The 23,773-nt window shown below is 44.0% G+C and overlaps 1 long non-coding RNA gene across 1 annotated transcript in view; it reads right to left on the bottom strand.

Annotated features, from left to right (window-relative positions):
* The window catches only part of LOC120246815, a 486,271-nt gene that overhangs the window by 366,544 nt on the left and 95,954 nt on the right, over nucleotides 1–23,773 (bottom strand). The window contains exon 3 of the long non-coding RNA XR_005532156.1: nucleotides 5,386–5,511. This is a non-coding gene — a long non-coding RNA (uncharacterized LOC120246815). The remainder of the gene's footprint in view (nucleotides 1–5,385; nucleotides 5,512–23,773) is intronic.

Genomic DNA, 23,773 nt, shown 5'->3' with positions numbered 1-23,773 from the left:
GCTCAGTTAGTTAAGCATCTGACTCTTGGTTTCAGCTCAGGTCATGATTTCATGGTTCACGGGTTCAAGCCCCGCAGCAGGCTCTGCGCTGGCAGTGTAGAGCCTGCTTGGGATTCTCTCCCTCTCCCTCCTGTGCTCTTTCTCTCTCAAATAAACTTTAAAAGAACTCAACCTAAAGGAGTTAATAAGCTCCACGGACTTCATCTCCTTCCAGTGACTAACATGTTGATGAAGTATGTTCATGTTGAGGTGGAAAAAGGAATAGGGAGCATATTTTTAGTGTATTATACTATTTTACAATAGTAAAATGAGCCATCAAAGGCACAGGGGAGACTAATTAACTTATAAGTGAGTCTTTACTAGGCACCTGCAATGTACCCAGCTGTGTCGTCAAAAAGACGGAGGAGGCAGATAAACTGTGGAGCACCTGTCTAAGGTGACCTGGTGCAGCAAGTAGAGCCCAAGGGCTGTGACCCATTTGCTGCCACCCACATAGCCCTCAAAGAGCAAGGAGCAGCTCTGCTTGTTGGGAACTAGCTATTCATCTCTTGAGGTGGGTGAGTGGGGTCTCCATCACAGAAACTATGACAACACTAGGGACATCGCGAAGTCATCAAATAATCCAATCCGACCCTCACTTGCTCCCGTTCAGCCGGTCACACACGCCCCCCGTTTTGTGTTGAAATGGCAGTAGAGTGGGAAAAATATCATGACAGGAGAGCAAATAAAGAGCCTTCTTTCCCTGATAGGCCTCTTTCTTCTTTATGATCTTACCTTTTTATTACCTTTATTAAGCATGGCATACACAGAGGGCCGAAAAAAGGCAAGAAAGAAACAATTGGCGGGTCGGTTTTGCACAGCTCTCCCTCCCCTGAGAACTGAGCTTACCCACATAGTTTATTACCTTCTCATGCTCCTGAACACTGCTTAAAGCCATATAATATCTTTTGGTGGGTAAATGAGCAGCAGCACCCTCTCATCTGTCAGTCAAGCCCATTTCCCCCTTGAATACAGGAAGTTAACATCTTACCCCTCTGACAGTCGAGTGAAGTAAGCTTTGTCTTGCTCTCTGCCAGGAATTTTAGAGCAGGCGGAGGGGAGAGGGGTGTCCTGGCAGTCCCAGGGTGCCTTGGCTGGAACGGAGAAGGGTCTATACACACTCCCATGGCAGCACTAGCTGGGCTTTGGCTGCTGAAAAGACAAATCACGGCAACTCTCATATTTCCTCCATAGCCATATTTTGGCCAAGGCCACACTGGCGGCATTTCATTGGAGCAATCAAGACAGAATCCAGATTGCAATGGGTTGAAGAGAGAGATGGGAGTGATGGAGTAAAGAAAATAGAGACAGATCAAGGATAAAACTTAGGGTGCCTGGGTGGCACAGTTGGTTGAGTTTCCTACTCTTGATTTCAGTTCAGGTCATGATCCCAGAATCATGGGGTCAAGCCCTGTGTGGGGCTCTGTTCTGACTGCCGACCATGGAGCTTGCTTAAGATTCTGTCTCGCCCCATCTCTGGCCTTCCCCTGTTCTCACAAGTGCATGCACTCTCTCTCTTGCTCACTCTCTTAAAAAAATAAAATCTGTCTCCTTTTCTGGGAAAAGCCACCCCACCCCATGCAGATGAAATGTTTGGTTATATTTAATTCAATTTACATCAAGAGTAGTTTATTAAGCCACTACTATGTATAAAGTATTGGACTAGACTCTTTGGAGGAGAGATACCAAGATGAGCAAACATACTGGCCATCTCTCCATCTCTCCATCATGACATTTGGCCCTTACCTCCTTCAGCCCTTGCTCAGACCACACTTCTCAATGAGGGCCATGCCGACTACATTTTTAACACAACTCCCCGCCCCCCAGAACTGATATACTTCTCTTTTTTTTTAATATATACTTCTCATCTGTACTTTAGCCTTTTTTTCCCCATAGCACATTTCTCCTTTTGACAAGCTTTTTATATTTACTTAATTATGTTTATTACCTATTGTCAGTTTACACACACACACACACACACACACACACACACACACGCACACACCCAGGAGGGGATCTTTGTGAGATTGATTTCCTGATGTACTTTCAGTGCCTACAACAGTGTGTAGCACAAAATAAACATTCAGTAAGTAGTTATTGAATTAAAAAAATTGTTTCTCCTAGAACCCAGATACATTCCTTTAAAAAAACAAAAGCATCAATCGTTAATTGAGCACTTGCTATGTGTCAAATACTTTTTTTTTTAATGTTTACTTATTTTAAGAGGGGGGAGGGAAGCAGGGGAAGGGAAGATAGAAAGAGAGAGGATCCAAAACGAGCTCTGCACTGACAACAGAGAAACCCACGTGGGGCTCGAACTCACAAACTGAGATCATGACCTGAGTTGACCTGAGTGAGCCACTGGGTGCCCCGTGCCCAGATACATTCTTAACTACTTCTGGAAGAAGTTCCTGGAATTAGTGAGAACTTATAACAAAACGGCCATTTCCCCAGTGAATGCTCCCAGGAGCGAAGGCGGCGAAAAGATTTTGGTGAGTGAGTGGATGCGTTCCTACAGCTCGCTCATCTCACTGTGCAGCTGACTTTTCCGGAATCGGTAACCCATGGTTTTCCTTCCTAGATTATCCCTCCATCGTTATTCAGCTGGGTCATCCATCAGTTTGGTTCAGGTGTTTCATTCTTGGAATGAAATGGTGCCATACTTTTCCTTTTCATGTGTAAGTGCACTCATAGCACGATACAAAGAATTGATGCATTTAAGAAACACATTAGAGAAGTTTTATCAATTCCCTTACATGCCAACGAACATGTATTTCAAAGGTATATAATAGCCTTCAACATATTACACAGTTTAATCATTAACAGACTCCTACAGTCTGGCTCTTTAAATGCCATAAATATCCACCCATCCCCCAGGCCCACCAACTGGGTTCTCAATGAGAAGCAGCAGCCCCCCCCCAACCCAAACACACTCATTGACTAGGGCAGACCCCAAACTGCTCCTAAGCAACACCACTTCCACAGGAAAATCTCTGAACCAACACACCCCAGCCTCATGACAAGTTCTAGAACACCCATCCTGAAACTGACAGGTGGCCAGTTAGTCATGTTTTATGATAAATAATCTGAAGTTCCCAGATATACAAAGTCTCACTCAAGGTCACAACACTGGCACAGGGCAGTGAAATAAGGTCATGTTTCCTACACTGCTGGATTTCACAAGTGACCTCCAATACTTGGTACGACAGCGGGCTTGGATTTTCAATCTCTCTTCTTCTCCTGGGGCCCCGCCTTTCATCTGCGAGGGGATTACTCCTGAGAGGATCAACACCAGGGAAAAAATAGTGGCCGTCCTTGGCAGATGCCCCTGATCCCTACTGTCACTTCTTAAAGATTAGAACTCTATCATCTTTATCCCCAACTTCCTAGGAAAAAAATATGCAATTCTCTGGCTACTATGGTCTGCCTTGCTTAGGTCCCAGAGCCATAGAGATGCACCTGCATTACACACATGCCTCTCCATCTTCAAAGGGAAACATTACCAGGAGAATTAAAAAGCCCTCATTCAAGGCCAAGTATATTTGCTCCATGGCCCAGCAGTGACAATACCGCTTGGGTGACATGTGGCTATTGTAATTGTGAAATCTTACACTAGCATCTGTTGAAGTCAACTAAAGTCCATTTCTCTCACTAGGAAACTCTGCTCACATATATTTCAGAAGCTAGCTTTGGCCACGAGATAAACCACTTCAAACTTGGTCTCCATTTAGGTCATGCAATCTGGCCTGGCTCAGCTCAGCAGCTCCTCCAGTAAGGGCTCAGCTGACCTCAGCTCAGTGCACTCCTGTGCCTGAAATCAGTGACTCAGCTTCTTTTTTTTTTTTAAATGTTTGTTTATTTTTGAGAGAGAGACAGAGCATGAGCATGAACATAAGCAGAGGAGGAGCAAAGAAAGAGGGAGACACAGAATCTGAAGCAGGCTCCAGGCTCCGAGCAGTCAGCACAGAGCCTGATGCGGGGCTCGAACACAGACCGTGAAATCATGACCTGAGCCAAAGTCGGACGCTCAACCGACTGAGCCACCCAGGCGCCCCCAGTGACTCAGCTTCTAAGTGTGGGGCTCAGTGCCAGCTGGGGCACTGGGACAACTGGACCACATGCCTCTTATTAGGCTTCAGAGTAGTCATATCCTGCTCACATAAGGGTTCAGGGCCCCAAGGGAAGCAGGCTTCAGAGTAGTCATATCCTGCTCACATAAGGGTTCAGGGCCCCAAGGGAAGCAGGCTTCATTGTGCAAACATTCTTCAAGTCTGAGTGTCCATTGGCCAAAGCAAGTCACAATTTAGTCTGAGAGTTGGGACTCACTTTTTAAAAGAAGCAACAAGGTTACATTGCAATGACATGTATACAAAGAAATCGTGGCCATTTCTTACAACCTTCCATCAGGATAGGTGTGGAAGGGTTGAGAGATATGTAAACCCTGATACAGGGAGAACACTGGGAATTTAGCAATCACTACAGTATCTAGTCACACCTGCTCTCCTCAAGAGACCTGCTTTAGGGCATCTTTTACATCTATTCGTTCAAAAGCTACTGACTGAGCACCTACTATGCACCAACCCCTACTCTATCTAGGCACTTGTGATAGAAATAGACAATGTCCCTGCTCTTATTAAGCTTACAAACTAGTAGGGCCATTCAGGCAATAAACAAATGTATAACAGATCCAACTGTAAGTGCTGTCAAAACCTAATAATAGTTAAACGTTAGAAGAGTCTGGTACTTTATTTAGGGTAATCATGGATGATCTCACTGATGATATCCTGAGGGAGAATAAAAAGAATGGGGGAACAATCAATTAGGATAGCCGGAAAGGAGCAATCCATGGAGCGGAAGAAGTAAACACGGAGCCCTGAGGGAGGGATCATCTCTGCTTAAGTAACAGCAAAGAGGCTGATGTAGCTGGTGGGGGGTGGGGAGTGAGTGGGGGGAGACAGGGGATAAGAGAGAAGTATTAGTGGGCCAAAATGTATTGTGAAGGATAAGCCATGCTGAGAAGCTTGGATTTTATTCTGAGTGAGAAGGGAATCCGTGGCCGGCTTAGAACCCAGATGTGCTGTGACCCGTTCACTCTGTTAACTTTGTGCAAAATACGCTCTGGGGTGGCGAGGGTAGAAGCAGGAAACCAGCTGCGAGGTTGCCGTTCTGTCACACTGTGTTCCCAGGCTACACGGATCACGGCTGATAAATATACTGCTCAGCTCTGTCTGCCATCTCCTGCATTGCATTATGCTGCATTATGGCTGAATTTGGTGGGACGGCCAAGGGAGAGAACTCCTTCAAGACGTGGCTCACAAAGGAAAACGTGCGCTTCTTTACACTCACCTGTTGGGAGGCTGAGGAACGGAAGGGGGAGGAAGGACGTGTCCGTGCGGAGTCTTGCTGTCCAGCCACTTTAGAATCCATCTCTGTCTCCTTCCTTCACTGAGTAGACCATGGGATGGATGGTGGCTGATGAAGAGAAAAAAATATGATTAGAAAGGAATCACCACCGTGTAAATATGGCCAAAACAAGACAGATGGGCTCCAGGTAATTGGTATTTATCACAGGTCACAGCCAGGTCCCTTCAAAGCACAGGAAGCTTTGATGAGTGAAACAATAGTGAGACTAACCCTCAGGGGGCCGACTCTTGGGAGAAGTGACCCACTGGACAGGAGGGAGGGAGTTGGTGTCTATGGCCTACTGCCCATTTGGGAGCTGTATGTCACCGAGGAACATGAGGAAGCAGAAAAACATGTCTAATTTTCCAAAGTTCACATCATCCATATTTCCATCTCTATCCTCCCCCCCCCCCCCGACCGCCTCCTTGCATTCCAGTGTTCTCTGAGCCCCTTCACCTGAGGGTTAAGGTCAAGCAAAACTCAGTGGGAAACTGAGGACTTTCTATTCTCTTACCAACTGGGTCTAAACAAATGACATTCTCTCCGCTTTCCCTCTTTTCTCCCCTCCATTGTCTCCCTTTCTAACCAAGGCGGCCCTTCAGCTGGCTGCAGCCAAATATGGGAGAGATGTCACCAACTTGAGGAACAGTGATAGACCCCAAGCGTCAAGCATGTCATACCATTCCCACCTCACGTGAGGTCTGCCCGTTCCCAGCACAAGCCGGCAGATAGAGTTTCTGAGAGATGCGGTAAAACACAGCGGTGAGGAACACGGGCCTGGCGGTCACGGGGTCTGACCTTGCTGGGGCCCTTCCTGAACCTCTTACTTGAGTGTACCCTTGGACACCTGACTTAACCTCACTAAGTCTCAGCTTTACATTCGTAAAACGGTAATAATACTAGTTAACCCACAGGGTTTGTGTGCAGAATAAATGAGAAATTACACACAGCATGCCTTTGGCATTGTACCTGACACACTGTAAAAAAAAAAAAAAAAAAGGGACATGTTATTATCATGAACATGATGTTATTAAGAAGGGAGGCTCGTGTCCAGCTACCTCTGTACAGAATGCCAGCAAATGACTAGTTGCCTGGCCTAGAACATGGATGGGCACATGTAAGCAGTGTTCACAGTGGGCTTGCTGGAAGGGGCTTGGGGAATGAAGTTTATCTTCTCACTGGTAAGTTCACTTAAAAATAACATAAAAGCACATTTGGTGACATGGTGGTTAAGTGTGGTCCCCATAACCAGCGCCTTTTCTGGGTGCCCTGCAGATGGAGGGTCATAATGGGTGGCGGTGGCCAGGGGTGGGGGGCCAGGTCTCCATGGGCACCTCCAGCAGCCCCTGCAGTGGCCGAGGCCCCCCATCTTCCCCAGCCTTTCATCCTTCTTTGATTTTCTCCAGGTGGGCAAAATGCCACTCATGCCTCATTACAGCAAACGTCTCCAGATCCTTTTTAAAAATGCTCATGGGGCGCCTGGGCAGCTCAGTCAGTTAAACTTCGACTTCAGCTCAGGTCATGATCTCACAGTTCATGGGTTCGATTCCCACGTCGGGCTCTGTGCTGACAGCTCAGAGCCTGGAGCCTGCTTCGGATTCTGTGTCTCCCTCTCTCTCTGCCCCTCCCCTGCTCACACTTTGTCTCTCAAAAATAAATAAACATTAAAAAACAGAAAAGAAATGCTCACAAAATGATCTTCCAGGATTTACTTCTGATGGTCAAATTAGAGAGTCAGAAGCTTAAATGAAAAAAGTCGGAAGGCTGGGGCACCTGGGTGGCTCAGTCAGTTAAGCATCCGACTTAGGCTCAGGTCATGATCTCACAGTTTGTGGGTTTGAGCCCCACATCGGGCTCTGTGCTGATGGCTCAGAGCCTGTATCAGATTCTGTGTCTCCTTCTCTCTCTGCCCCTTCCCCACTCATTCTCTGTCTCTCAAAACTGAATAAATGCTAAAAAAAAAAAATTTTTTTTTTTTTTAAAGAAAAGAAAAAAGTTGGAAGGCCCCGAGTCTAGAGAACTGGTGGGAAAGAGAAGTCATGATGCTGAGTAGTGAGACGTTCCCCTTCCTGGGCTTCCTCTATAGGATCTGGGCTGTTGGAGCCTGCAGGGGGCTAGCGGGTCATCCGGCTCCCAGGCCCCATGCTGCCACCGACATGCTGGCTGGCGGGGGGCTCACGTCCCCACATCTTGAAAAACGAAAACATTGGATCATTGTTTCTCAAATTAGACAGCTACTTCAGAATCCCCTGGAGAATCCATTTGAAAATGCAGGATATTCACTTGAAACCACTGGAGTTCAAGAAGGCAGATCCAGGAATCTGTATTTGTAATATTCCCTTCACAGTCAAGTTTGAGACCCACTAGCCTGTGAGAGATGCTTGAGACAGACACCCAACTGATGGTTCTAACACTGCCACCCTTTTGGAGGAAGGTTCTACCAAGCTTTGTTTCTCCTCTGGGGCATTTGTGATCTACAGGCAGTGGGTGTAACGGTGAGCATAACAGCAAACATAGCTAACATTCGAGGTGGCCTAGGCAGGAGGAAGCTGTCTTCCCTGCTGTTATCTCCCAGCCAGGACCTCCCCCGGGTCACAAAAGCTGTCTATCTCCAACAGTCACTGTTCCCACGTGACTCAAGTCCAGCTCTTACTGAATGCAGACCACATTTGCACTCAGCAAAAGTTTACAGAGCGTTCATCTTGTGTCAGTCTCTCACATGTATTACCGTATTAACCATCAAAACAGTCCTGTGAGGGGTCACTTGGCTGGCTCAGTCAGTGGAGCATGTGGCTTTTTTTAAATGATTTTTTAAAAAAAAATTTATAGTGTTTATTTATTTTTGAGACAGAGAAAGAGTGTGAACAGGGGCGGGGCAGAGAGAGGGAGACAGAGAATCTGAAACAGGCTCCAGGCTCTGAGCGGCCAGCACAGAACCCCATGTAGGGTCTGAACCCACAAACTGTGAGATCATGACCTGAGCCAAAGTCGGACACTTAAACTGACTGAACAATCCAGGCGCCCCTGAAGCATGTGACTCTTAATCCCAGGGTTGTAGATTCGAACCCCAAACTGAGTGTAGAGCTTACTTAAAAAAATAAAATCTTTAAAATAAACAAAAAGCAGTACTGTATGGTCCATACGACTTTGTCTCCATTTTAATCACGACACCACTGTAACACCAGGGTCAGTGATGTGTCCACAATTACTCCAGTGGAAAAGGGGAGAAGTCTGGAATTGAACCCAGACGATAAGATGCCACAGTGAGCGCCATCATGCTCCCATACTAACGTCATCTCCAGTGGTGTGACTTCAGGCCTCGATTTTAAGAGAGTCTTAAAGGGTCACAAATCCCTACACTTAATCTGTGAAATAAAGGAGAATTGGGTGCACAGATCTTAGCTATTCTTTTCAACCTTATGAGTCCATTAAACTAAGCAAAGTTTAGTGACCTCCATTACCCAGGCCAATGGATCTGTACGTGGGGCAATATGGCATAGTTCAGGTTGTCACGTGACCGGGGACTAACTGCATTCGGGTCCTGCAGCGGCTAAACGGTCTGCGGCTGTCACAACAGGTCTCCGTAAAGAACGGCCCTCCATGTGCAGTGGTGGGAGGCGTGTGGGAACTCCCACAGGCCACGGAGATTTGGCATCCGGGAGAACTGTTCTCATCGTGCTCCCTCAAGACAGGAGGAATTCTGAACCATCAGAGTCTCCCCGGGCCCTCTCGTACTTGGCTTGAGCAGTCTGGATGTTCCTGTTCCAAGATTCTGTCGATAAGGACTCTAGCAATCTCACACAAGGTTATCTCTATCCAGGAAAAAAAAATTAAGAAAATCATACCGGCATTTAGGTGTCATCCCATCATCTACCTGAGTTACACTGAATGTCTTTCCTTCGATGATCTATGTGGGGAACTGGAACATGAAAGATGGCAAGAGCATCAACAAAGGCAGGATAAAAATCGGCTCCTTCTTTGAGTCTGCACCCAGTAATGGGTATATTAATCACCATTATCATTATAGTTACCCTCCTCAGCATCATCAGAATCAATTCAGCAACTATTTCTCGTGGTGATGTCCCCTTATTACAACATGTATTAATTGTATCTGAGTTGATTTTCTGCTCCTACTGCTGAACAGCTGTGTGGGAGTAAATATCCCTCAGTGAAACACCAGCTCAGGCTTCCAGGACTTGGGAAACTGATCCAGATGTGAACAGGATCAGGGGGCAGCTGTAGGTGTCTGTGCCGAATTGAGTGATCACTGCCCAGTTTTCGGGATTCTGGTTCTTCCCTTCAAATATAGTGAGCCATCGGGGCACCTGGGTGGCTCAGTCGGTTGGGCGTCTGACTTCGGCTCAGGTCATGATCTCATGGTTTGTGGTTCGAGCCCCGTGTTGGGCTCTGTGCTGACAGCTAGCTCAGAGCCTGAAGCCTCTTTCGGATTCTGTGTCTCCCTTTCTCTCTGACCCTCCCCTGCTCATGTTAAGTGTCTCTCTCTCTCTCAGAAATAAATAAAAACATTAAAAATTTTTAAAAAAACAACAGTGAGCCATCAAAGAGTTAACAGTTTGAGTGTTGCTTTTTATTAGTTTAATCTAGGTCAGAAACATTCATCCTGAGGAACTTTAGCGCCTTCTTTATCAAAAAGGAAAAATACAACCACCAAGAGAATAACCACATGGATTCCTTAAACATCTGATTAAAACTATAACTATCCCAAATTTCTATTGTGGTTATTGGGGAACAAAGCTGTCTCAGCACTTTGATTTTTTTTAAGTACATTTCGAAGCACTTTACTTTGTGACTTCTGCAAATTAGAGCCCTCACGCTTTTTTCCCTAGACAGACTAAGGCAATTACATACGAGAGCAAGAGCTATTTTGGTCCCTCCCCTCAGAGTCTCCAAATGACCAGCGAAAGTGCCAGAAGACCTGTTGATTTGTATCTCTCGTTGCTTTTTATCATTCCATTGCCTCTGGGACATCACAAACTATGTTTATTTCACTTTATTTTGTTTTAAGGATCTAGCACTGAATTAAGATTCAGATCTCTCAGCTACTCCCCTTAACTGTTTGTTTGTCCATGTGATCTTTGGTGAGGTTACCTGGACCATTGTTTCTTCATCTGTTAAAAATGGCGGCAATTCTACTTCTGGAATCTCTATGTGAAGAAAATGAAAACCTAATTCAGAAAGATATACACACCTCAATGTTCCTTGTAGCACTCTTTATAATATCTAAGATATAAAAGCAACTGACGTGTCCACAGATAGATGAATGGGTAAAGACATGGTGTGTATCTTTGTGTGTATCTTTCATAGGTACATGAAATGGAATGCTTCTCAACAATAAAAAAGAACGAAACCTTGCCATTTACAACATGGATGGATTTGAGTGGATCAGTCAGACAAAGACCAATACCTCATGATTTCATTTATAAGTTGAATTTAAAACACAAAACAAAACAAAGAAAATAAAACAAGACCCGGATACCTAGATATAGAGAAGAGTGGTGGTTACCTAAGGTAAGGGGTATTTGGAGGGGGCTGGGATTAGGGGCACAGGCATAATGAATGAAGGTGGCCAAAAGGTATCAATCAGCATCCAGTTATAAAAAAAAAGCCATGAAGATGTAAGGTACAACATGGGGAATATAGTCAATAATACTGTATTAACTTTGAATGATGACAAATGGTAACCAGACATTGTAGTGATCAGTTTGCAATGTATACACATGTCAAATCACATGTCAGGTACACATGAAATTACTATAATATCCTATGTCTATTATACTTCAATAAAAATTGTTTCTAATTAATTTTAATTTTAAAAAGTTAGAGGAATAGCTGGTCTTTTTCCTGTTCACGAGATGAGCAGCAGTGGAGTAGGCAGGAGGCATCATGGGGCGGAATGCAGTGCAACAAGCCCACTGGAGATGTGGAGAACCTTCTAGAAAGTCACCTGAAGTACATGGCAGCAGCCTCACAATGTGCCCTTCGGCTCTACTATATTCTTTTTTTTTTTTTTTTTAAAGTTTATTCATTTATTTTGAGAGAGACTGAGGACAGCATGAGTGAGGTAGGTGCAGAGAGAGAGGGAAGAGAGAGAATCCCAAGCAGGCTCTGCACTGTCAGTGCCAACATCACATGAGTAAGTTCACCATGAGGTCATGAGCTGAGCTGAAACTACGAGTCAGACACTTAACCAGCCGAGCCAGCCAGGAAGCCCCAGTTTTATCCTCTTTCTAAGAAAATCTCCTAAGAACACTTGTGGGGATGAGCACTGAGTGTTATGTGGAAACTAATTTGACAATAAACTATTTGAAAAAAAGAAAAAAAAAAGAAAATCTCCTAAGAGACTTTTTCCTAAGAAAGAAAGTCTGTAATGATGGGTTCACAAGATTTTATACATGAATGAAATTTACTTCAATATTTACAATAATGAAAAGTTCCAACCAATCTCAGTATCAAAAAATAAGATTCGTTAAGTAAATTATGGTACATCCATGCAGTAAAATATTATATAGCCATTAAATTACGGTTTTCAAAAATTCAGTAATGCCATTGAAAAAAATTCAAACAAGTAGGTTTTTAAAAAGGATTGATAATAATTCATTTCTTTCAAAATTTGGCACATCCACACATATAGCGTGTGCATGTGTATGTATAACATGTAAATTTGATTAAAGGAGGGAGGAAGGAGGGGAGGAAATTGAGAGAGGGAAATACATTAAAAATAGTAACTGTTTATGACTTGATGGGCTCTTTTATGATTTACATTCTTTATGTTCTCAAGTTTCCAAACTTTCTTTTTTTTTTAATATTTTTATTTATTTCTAGGAGAAAGAGAGATAGCATGAGCAGGGGAGGGTCAGAGAGAGAGGGAGATACAGACTCTGAAACAGGCTCCAGGCTCTAAGCTGGCAGTCAGCACAGAGCCTGACGCGGGGCTCGAACCCACAAACTGCGAGATCATGACCTAAGCAAAAGTCGGACGCTTAACCAGCTAAGCCACCCAGGCGCCCCTCAAGTTTCCAAATTTTCTAATAAGAATATTTGGTACTATTACAATCAAAAAAATAAATATATTTTAAAAACTGATTTTGTGTGAAATTATTGAAATTATATTTTAAAATAGTTTTAAGATATGGGGAAACACCTATACCAAAAAAAAATCAAGGTAAATTCTTATTTCACTTAGTGATATGCCTTTAAGTTTCCTCCATGACTTTCACAGAGGATAAATTCTTATGATGACAACTCTATCCTAAGTCATGAATGAACAAAAGTAAATGTACTAAAATACTAACATTGGTTATTTCTGAATGACAGGATTGGGGTGATCTTAACTTTTTTCTTCATCTTTTTAAACTTAGAACATAACAAGCAATAAAAGTGTGTTTTTAAGAATTAAATTGGAGTTCTAATATTGGCCAAAATGTGTCTTTTTTAAATTTAGTATTTGAAATATTAAAAATAGGGGTGCCTGGGTGGTTCAGTCAGTTAAGCATCTGACTTCAGCTCAGGTCATGATCTCATAGCTCGTGAGTTTGAGCCCCACGTAGGGCTCTGTGCTGACAGCTGAGACCCTGGAGCCTGCTTCAAATTCTGTGTCTCCCTCTCTCTCTGCCCCTCCCCTGCTCATGCTCTGTCTCTCAAAAATAAATAAGCATTAAACATTTCTTTAAAAAATAAAATAAAATACAATATTAAAAATATTTTTTTAAACTTTTGTGTATCCAGTTATATGAATTTCCTCCTCATAAATATTCTAATATACGGAGTGGGGAGGAACTTTCCTTGTTCTGAAACAAGTACAATGTGCCCAAACAAAATCTCTCTATAGCCCCAGAGAATAACCACAACAACCATTGCCCAAACCGCCATCTTGCCAGCCAGATCCACTACACCCATCAATGCCAATGAAGCTGTGAGCTCTTACTACATCGTCACCTGGACAGACTGGTTGAGGCTGACTATAAAGAAGTGAAGCATTCCAAAATTTCACCTCAGGATCCGGCATCAACTATTCCAATGCCTGTTTATAGTAGTCTCTTAACATTTCCACACACCAATGGTGTGGAAAATCAAGCTGTGATTAATTAAACATAGGAATCAAAACGAGACGTACATCCCTTGTTGGCTTTGAGAAATGTTGCAGTTGTTTTAATAAATATATTTTTTAAAAGCCACTGAAGTCTGAGGACATAGGAGTCATTGCCCACACACTGTATAATGTACCAGTCCTTCCAATCTATGATCCAAAACACACATCCATGCATTTGTCCCTAAATTGCAAGTTTTAGACAAATGGTTATACATTATTCATATTTGTCAAATGTATATTTTTTAAAGAAGAGCGAAATTGCAAATTCTATTAAGATTAAAGTTGAATTTTAACTTTTACTTTTTAATATTTTTAATGTTTATTTATTTTTGGGAGAGAGCACACAAGCAGTGGAGGGGCAGAGAGAGAGGGAGACACAGAATCCGAAGCAGGGGTCAGGCTCCGAGCTGTCAGCACAGAGACCAATATGGGGCTCGAACTCATGAACCATGAGATCATTACCTGAGCCAAAGTTTTACACTTAACCAACAGGTACCCCCTTGAATTTTAACTTTAATAAACATTTTTGAGATTTTTTTTTTCATCCGTACGATACAGAGAATTACCTTAAAGTCTTTGGGTGTGTGCCTCTGCCTCGCCTGTAACAAAGGACGCGGACCCCTTCAGTCCCTATTGCCTAACCCCAGCTTTGTCTTGGTGTGGCTCCTGTCGCTTTGGTATCTCCCTCTTCCTGAGCATAAAAATGACTGATCTCTCCATATGTGACTGGAGGAGCTGTCTACCCAAAGCATATGTATTTAATCAACGTTAATACCCCTGCAGTCCGGAAGAAATGAAATGCCTGGGACTGGGAATAATTATCATTTCCATTACATTAGCAAGGTTTGCTGGCATGCCAGAGGGGCGGGGCACTCTCCATCACTCTGCAGATGCCGCCTGGCAGCTTAGGGGAGGGGAGCCGCTGACGGTCCAGTCAGTAACTGAAATGCACACACACCAAACCTCATCCCTCTCTTGCCCGCGTTGTCCCATCTACCTTGAGGTCACAGAAGCTGCTGTGATTAATGAAGAAAGGGGTGGATCTTTCACATTTTCTTCAATGTGTCCTTAATATGACACTTCATTGAGAGAGGGAAATCAACATCTGTGGCCTTTAAGAAGCCAGTGAAATATTAGTAGGCACATTAGGCGGTCCAAACAAAAAAGTCGCAGAGTGCATCTAGAATCTCATAGAGCCAGGCTAGAAACTGCAGCTCCACACCACCTCCCAGATAGGGAGTGCCCCGGCTCCCACACCATCCTCTCCAGGGGAAACTTCTGGAGGGGTGCCTGAGAGAACCAGAGAAGGCACAGAGGAACTGAGACTCCTTCTTGAGCTCTCTTGCAAACTATGCAAGCTGCCTGAACTATTTGACTTCTCTGAATTTTGATCTTCTCTTCTATAAAGTGAGAAGGAAAAGTTCTGCCCTTCCTACTGCTGGCATTGTTGTGAAGATCAAAGGATATGCTATTTGTGAATGCTCTTTGTATAGCACAAAGCACTAGGATGATAAGTAAGAAAAGGAGTATTGAACTTGTATCCCCAAATATATATCTATCTCCCCAGTCTTGGGGGGGGGATACACTTTCTCTTACACTGAAGGAATATGGATAAACAAGTATAAATTCTGCAGTTGACCAATGTATATCAAAATGCATTCAAAGCACATACTCTTTTACCCCAAATCATTCATTGCATGGCTCTAATTTAATTTTCGGTCATAACATGTCAGATTGACATATCAGTTTTTATCATGTATAAGAATTACTTTGGGGAACCTGGGAGGCTCAGTCAGTTAAGCACTCAACTCTTGATCTCCACTCAAGTCATCATCTCATGGTTCATGAGTTTGAGCCCCATGACAGGCTCTGTGCTCAGCATGAAGCCCTTTTGGGATTCTCAGTCTCTACCTCTCTTTCTTTCTGCCTCTTCCCCCCGCCCTATCTCTCAAAATAAATAAATAAACCTAAAAAAAAAAGAATTACTTTGATTGAAGTCTTTTTTTGTTCTTCAAACTTAATGATATTCCCCAACTCAACACATGTTGGGCTAATTCTAGTATTGAGAATGATGTCAGTGACACCTGTGTTCCAGTAATTTCACATAAAAATAAAGTATATTACGTAATTTAAAAATTATTTATGATTTTTCATCCTCAAAAATGATCACATGTCAATGTGGGCCTATGTGTGTACGGGTGTGGATAAAAAGGTCAGAAAACGTAGGAGCAGGAAGTTAAAGAGGTTGGATGTAGGAGGTGAGATGAGAGCTTTGTTCCATCTGAAGAGCTGTAGCTTTGAATTTGTTTTATAATGAATATATTTGCTTTTGTATATAAGAAGCCACTTTTTAGAATACAACATTACATCAGCATGTGATTAATAATCTACATAGCAATGGGACGCCTGGGGGGCTCAATTGGCTAAGTGTCCAACTTCAGCTTGGGTTATGATCTCACAGTCTGTGAGTTTGAGCCCCTCATTGGGCTCTGAGCTGTCAGCTCAGATCCTGGAACCTGCTTTCGATTCTGTCCCTCTCTCTCTGCACCTCCCCTGATTGTGCTCTATCTCTCTCTCTCAAAAATAAACATAAGAAAAAACAATCTTTAAGAAAAATAATCTACATAGCACTGATCCTAAAGGCCACAGGAATTTTGTAGAAGGGAAAATCAACAAGAGTATGAGCTAGAGGGGTGGGTCTGACTTAGTAGTGACAGAGGAAGGGCATGCTCATACAAAGGAACAGTAGAAGTTAGAGCTCAGAGCCAAAAGAAAGCAAAAAAAAAAAAAAAACAAAAAACAAAAACTGAAAGAAAACTTCTGGCCGGGAAGCTACAGACAATAATATCTAATAGATCAAAGATAGGAGACAGAACCTTAAATTTTATCCTATCATCAAAGGGGGCCCGTTGGCCATCATTGAGCTTCTATGTTCAATTTTGAAATATAGATATCTAAGATGTAGGCACATCTATTTGAATATTAAAGTAAGATTCCAGGTATGTGGGGATTTATGAGTAATGACCAGAAGGGATGATGGAAACCATCTGGGCTGCTCTCAGGAAATAATGACAGCTGTGTTCCCTCTTTTCAATCATGCTGTGCATCAAATCGTCCCCACACTCAGTTTTAAACAACAATACGTTACTTTTTATGATTCTGCACCAGGGGCTGGGCTCAGCACTTCTTTTTCATGTGGCATCTACTGGGGCTGAGATGCTCAAGAAGGTTGTCACTCAGATACCGCTGCTTCAGTTCACATGGCCGTGGTACCTGAACTGCATCTATAGCTAGGGGCTGGCCAGGAATTGAGAAATGTGAAGGATCTGCGATTTACCCCACTTGCAAATGAACGAGTTAGTCTGTCGCACTCTCAGAGATGCTGGCAGAGGTCCTACGTGAGCAACTGAGAGGGCCTTATGGCTCACGGTACAGGGTGCAGCATAAGCTTCTGGTCTGCTGCAGGGTCCCCTGCTGTCTGTCCCCAGGCAGCAATGTGGAGTGACTCAGGGACACAGAGCAGCTTTGTGCCACAGCTGAGGAACCCTGGGCTTAGAAAACTCCAAGTCTTACAAGGGGGCTGCTAACAAACATGTCCAACTTTGTCTCTGAGGGAGGAAACATTATCACCAGTACCCTGGTCAAGAAACAAACCTGGCCTTTATTGGGACGAAGACGCTACCTCTGTCCTCCCAGGATCTCTGTTATCCAAACACCCTTGAAAAGAGAGTCCAAGACAAACACTGTCAAAACATGTAGGAACACCATGGAGAACTGATCTCCCTACACAGGATATCACTCTTGTGGGGTATGACCTCTCCGTGTGGTAACTCCTCAGCGCATGAAGGGCTCACAATAAGGAAACCTTTTATATGGTGGCAGGTTTCTAAAGGGCAGCGTTGGACGCTGCCTACAGGCACCACATCACTTCTAGAGCATGCTCTGGGGTCAGAGCCCATCCCAAAGCCAGGAAAGATGAAGAGTGGACTCTACCTCTCAATATGAGGAGCAGCACATGCTACCAGGAGAGGAAGAAATGACGGTAGCCATGGTTGGTGCCTATCTACCAAACTCCCTGCCAAGCGGGAGCAGTGATCTCCACATTGCGGGAGACAAGCATTTAATATTTGTATAACATTTAAAAAAGGAACAATTTTTTTTTTAGGTGACAAGTGAGAACAGAAAGGCTGGGTGGGAAATGTGACCCTGCTCAATTGAGTATACGCTAGACAGAAAAATGATAAGAATTGCTCTTCCAAAGACCCACAAACCCATAAGTGCCAATCCTGACTGTACAGGTAGCTCCAGATTTACCTGTTGGAAAAAATGACTAAGAAACGTTGGATGAGCATAGGAGGTGTGGGCTTTCAAACTGCGGCACCCCAGATTAATCTACGGCTAAGAATTTATGGCCAAGAACCCTCTAGTGTTGGTTTTCCTCAAGGGAGACTGCTCTGTCTATAGAAAGTATGTTTCGTTTGTATCTCAATTTTCAACTTTTGTGGTTTCTATTACTTCCATAGCAATACACATCACCCCTCATGGTGTTCCCTAGCTTGGGCTCCACACCCCTCCAAGGGGGTTTCTCCGGGAATTTTAAGAGCATTCCTGATCCTACAGTTAGCTAGTGGCTCCCAAAGCTGGCTAAGAATCAGAAGCATCTGGGTGGATTTTCTCAGTGAACATCCCCATAAGAACCCAGATTCACTGATCAGAGTCTAAGGACGAGGTCCAAGAATCTGTCAGCCCCCAGATGACTGCCATGTAGCCAGTCCAGCTTATCCTGAACACCCAAACCCAGGACCCTGTAATGTAGCTGATTTCTGTACAGCCACTCTGTCACCGTCGTGAGGACCCTCCTCTCTTCCCCAGTGACACCATCCCAGAATCAGCTCCTGCCCCCACTCCCCACTTCATATCTAACCCTCCACAGTGAGGTGGCACCTCAGAGAGAAGTGTATTACTTTACGTATCTGTGAAATGAGGGAAAGCAAGTCACCTGAGAATCTCAGTTCTTCAATAAACAAAACGACCGCTGTGATTGTTGGTGCTTTGTTGGTGAAGAAAGAAAAGCAATACAAGGTTTCAGGAGGCTTTAAGCCAGTCTCAGTCTTAAAATTTGAGGATTTGTAGCGCATCTCTGAGATGCTTTGCAATTTCTGCTGAGTACCCCTCCAGAACTCCAGAGTTGCCCGGCAGGTCTGTTATCAAGTACAATCATCACGCAGGTCACAAGGTAAGTAAAGGCCACCTGCTTATCCTAGACCAGTCTTCATTACTGCCACCTTTCCAACAAATATTTTTACTTGTCATCTTCTGAATCAATACATTTTAACACCTATATTTCTAAATGAAACAAGAAAGCCTCTTCAAAATATTTGTATTTCATGTTTCTGTTGTGCCATGAAGAAATGACGAGTCGCAGATAAAGATTACAAACTGATCTCCTGAAGGCTGGCTATAGCTTTTTAGTCATGCTTTCTTTGCCTGGTCATCATGGGTTTTTTCTTTTTTTTAAGGTATATTTATTTTGAGAGAGAAAGAGAGAGAGAGAGTGCACACGTGTGAGCAGGGGAGGGGCAGAGAGAGAGAGAATCCCAAGCAGGCTTCGTGCTGTCAGCCCAGAGCCCAACACAGGGCTTGATTCTCTGAACCAGAAGATCATGAACTGAACCAAAATTGGGAGTCGGACACTTAACCAACCAAGTCACCCAGGTGCCCCCATCATGGGCTTTTTACAAATTGTGCTAATATCTTGAAATTCCACATAAGGATACAGATTTCTAGTATCTCCTGAAAAGTCTGGAAGTCGCTGGGCTCACTCCTGAAGGGCACAGTCATCAACGCTGAATAGGATTTTCTCTGTTGGTAGGGCGTGAGCTCTGCAATGTGCCACATTTTCCATATGGCCTCAGACAAGGCCTGTCAACTTCCCAGTCCCTGAATCATCTGACCCCGCCTCCCGTGCCTAGTGATGGGATCTCTGTAGCAATCAATACACACAAGATGATTGGGGAACATCTTCTGAGAGAAACAAATGATATAACAGTATCAAGACCAAGGGAAGTTTTAGAGCAGAGAAGAAATAGAAGTCAGCAAAACTCCAGCAGGGACCACATGTCACGAGACCTGTAATTAAAAGATCGACATCCCAGTCTCAGCTCTGCTGAGCAGCAGCAGAGAGACTCCAGCCCTAGCAACGAGTCTCTGTGCTTCTGAGTCTGTGACCCAAAGGAAGGAAGCAAACTGAAGTCCTAGCATCTCACTGGCTCTAAGACAAGGGTCGGGAATCTGTAGCCCTCAGGTCAGATCTGGCCAGCTTCCTAGTTTCGCGTGGCCCACTAGCTAAGAACGGTCTTTGTGGTTTTCCATGGTTAGAAGGAAAAAAATCAAATGAAAAACAATGTCCCGTGGTACAGAAAGAGTGTATGAGATCCTAATCTTGGCAGCCAGAAATGAAGGGGTATCGGAACGCCGTCACGCTCATTCATGGACCGACTGTCCAAGGCTGCTGAGTCGAACAGTTGGAACAGAGCCTATGGCCCGCCTCACCTGAGATATTTACCAACTGGCTCTTTACGGGGAAAGTTTGCTGACCCTGGTCTGAGACACTGTACTTAGCTGCTCCACTAATACATAAAACTCTACCATTCTTTCTGAAAGCATGTGACGGTCCCAAGTGATCATTTCAGGAGCAGGGTATAGGCCTCCTATAGCAGGAGCATAGGGCTTTTTTCTGAGGGGCATAATAATCTCAGCAGCTACCCTTAGTGAATGCACACCACCTTCCAGGCTCGTCACAGGCATTATCATCGAAATCTCTCTAGGCAGGCTTCTTCCGGCCTTCTTAAGGTATGTAAATCCAGGCTTATGAAATCTAAATAATATTCCCAAGGTCAAATAGTCAATGAATGGCTGAGTGACAAGTCACACTTTAGTCAGGCTGACTCCATAGCCCAGTTCATTATAATATCATTGCCGCTGTTTACATAGCAAAGGCCCATCCCCAGGGATACAAGGCCCAAAGGTAAATTGGGAGGAATATCATAATCTACTGGAAATTTCTTTTCTCATCAACTCCATCCCACCCCTATTTTTTTTTTATTATTTTTTTAATGTTTTATTTATTTCTGGGAGAGAGAGAGAGAGAGACAGCGTGAGCAGGGGAGGGTCAGAGAGAGAGGGAGTCACAGACTGAAACAGGCTCCAGGCTCTGAGCTGGCAGTCAGCACAGAGCCCGACGCGGGGCTCGAACCCACGAACCGTGAGATCATGACCTAAGCGAAAGTCGGGCGCTTAACCAACTAAGCCACCCAGGCGCCTCCCACCCCTATTTCTGAAATCTCTACATATAATAGATTCCCCTGACTTAATGTCCCCTTAAGTCTCATTTTTTTTCCTGAAACACATTGCCATAGGGGCGCCTGGGTGGCTCAATTAAGCATCCAACCCTTGATTTCAGCTCAGGGCATGATCTCACAGTTCGTGAGTTCGAGCCCTGAGTCAGGCTCTGCGCTGACAGTGCGGAACGTGCATGGGATTCTCTCCTCTATCTCCCTCTCCCTCTGCCCCTCCACTGAGTATGCTCTCTCTCTCAAAATAAATAAACAAACATTAAAAAAAAACATTTCTGTAGAAGCTGAGGATACCCAGTGTTCTCCGAACGTGATGACAGGACACCTGGTCCTCATGAACCCAAAACTCCATCTGCGACTGATGTGCTCACCCCGGGGCGGGGTCCCCATTCCACATTAACACAGCCTCAAAATCACCTCCCTTACTGCACGCTGCCATTCTTGATGGCCGTTCACTTGCATCCTGGCAGTACTTTTTTCACTTTTTTTAGTTGAGTCAGACATTCCAGAATGGAGAGACACATATCAAGCAGAAGTACGCTTGTGCCTTGCAGCAAAAATAAACCCCAAATAAAGGAAGGGGGAACGCAGAAAGAGAGAGGAGGCAGGGAACTGGTGAAGAGTGGTTGACGGGAGTGAAAAGCGATGAGAAGAGGCATCCCATGGACGAGGGAGGCAGAGTGATGGGTGGACAGAGAGGAGAAGGAAAAGAGGAAGGATGGTCAATGGAAGAGACATAAAGAAGAAAGAGTATGAGATGTATGAGAGAACAGAAGAAGAAAGAGTAAAAAAGTCCATCATTTTTCCCAGAGGAGAACAGGAAAATCCAACCACCCTATTTCCCTAATCTTTTTCCCACCTGGATCCCTCTGCAACAGTTCCAATTTGAATCCAAATAATGTCTGAGATTTGGGATTCACTAGTAAACTAGCTCTGATTCCCTAATCCCAGCACCGGATGTTCGGGGGTGTTGGGATTTGGAGTTAATTAATTCAGCCACCTGTAATATCCATTCATCTTCGTGCAAAGTTATTTGCAGACACCGAGAAACTACTTTCCCCGCCCCTTCCTTCCACAGCCCCAAAGAGCTGGATCTCGGCCCTCCTAGGCAACCTCTACCCCATGTTCCTTTCATCCAAGTGCAGACCTTGAACTTCATGCAGAGATCCCAGGCAGAATTCATCGTTCTCTATGCTCTTTAAACTTGTTTACATGTGACCTCTTTATCATGTTGGCTGCCATGCCCATCTCGCTATGGAAAATACAGAGGGGAGCCTATAGTAGGTAAAGGGGGTGCAATTTTAGTTTCTCAAGCCTAAGTGCTCATTCCTTCATGAGATAAAGCAGATTCAATTCTTCAAAGAGAATTTGGGGCCAGCCTGACAACGCTCCCTCAGCTCACCCGTACACAGGTGTAGAAGCCTACTGTTCAAAACAGTGACCTCACTAGGTGTTTCCTCAGACTTTTGCTGTCATACCCAAGTAAAGTGTTTATAGGCACTCACCCTGCAAGCAGCGATCATAACCATTAGAGTTTCAAACTACTAAACTCATTACCACGGAGTACTAACTGGAGGCTTTAAGAGGCACAATAGAAAGAGAGGTTGGTCTGAAGGACATCAGTTAAAATCATTCCCCAGAATATTGGCTCAGCACATGCTGCAACCTGCTTTGCCCAGACTGACACATGGGAGCCTCTGTGAGCCCAGAGGCAAGACCTCAAGTGCTCTGCCATTTTGATCCCACTTTGTGGACCCCTTCTCCCCAAACCACTTATGGTACCTGTCCTCTACCTATTTTACAGGGAATTGAAAATAAACAAACATGTGGAATAACTGGAATTAAAATCCTTATCTCTGACTTCCCCATTGTTTTTCCACTCTATCACACTCCCCCTACCTTTAGAAATAAAATAATTGCTTCCGAAAACACAGATCCCCTCTACTTTGTAGGGTAGATGTTTGTCTGACCAACAGGCAAATTTAAGAATCTCACTCTATCTCCTTCCATCTTTGAAAAACAAGCTGTAATGGAAACAGTCTAATCAAACATAGAATTTGTAATATCCGTTGGAAATCGAAGGACATTAAAAATGGTGGCTTCTAATAAGCATACTGAGATGGTTATCTGCATGGCAAAGGATCTCTTGGGAGAAGGAAAAAGACTGGTCAAGCACAATTATCTTGTATAACAGTTAAAACTGTTAACCGCTCCAATATGTTGATGGTGAGATTTAATCTTAGTGTAAAGATACCTTTATCAACCACTGGGATTTATCATGCACGCAAAGCAATTTAGACATGCATGGTTCTTGCCTTTAAGGATCTTTCTAAAATGGAATTCCTCTCCATGGATACTCATTTGTATTGGTGGAATTTCTTGCTAAGAAAACAAAATGTCTTTCAAAATCCCAGGTTGTTATCAACTTGTCATATTGGAAAGATAATACAATTTCAGCTGAATATTCCCTCTCCAGTCAGAAGTTAATGAGATAATGAGCTCAGTTTAATTTCCTGGTAAGGACACCATTTTCACATCACAAAGTCCCCAGACAATTCTGGCCGCCTTCCTTCTCAGCGCCTTCATTTATGCTGCCCTTCATTTACAAAGAAACAATATAAGATGCAAGTTCCGATTTTTAGCATGACCTCGCCCCAGTTTGAATTTCATCTTAGCCTATATTTTATTTGCCTATCTGGTCCCACTGTCCATCCCCTTCATTAAAACAGAGAGAGAGAGAAAGAGGGAGAGAGAGAGAAAGCAAGCCTGCAATGGAGAACATACTGTACTAGGGACTGAGAACACATAAGTGACTAAGAGCCAATCCTTATGGCATGTAGCCCGGTGTAGATAACTGGCTGACCCA

The sequence above is a fragment of the Hyaena hyaena genome, unplaced genomic scaffold (genome assembly GCF_003009895.1).
Source record: "Hyaena hyaena isolate Hyena2069 unplaced genomic scaffold, ASM300989v1 scaffold_488, whole genome shotgun sequence".
In the NCBI taxonomy this organism is placed as follows: Eukaryota; Metazoa; Chordata; class Mammalia; order Carnivora; family Hyaenidae; genus Hyaena; species Hyaena hyaena.
The sequence above is the reverse complement of the archived record's forward strand: the minus strand, read 5'-3'. Positions and strand labels throughout refer to the sequence as shown.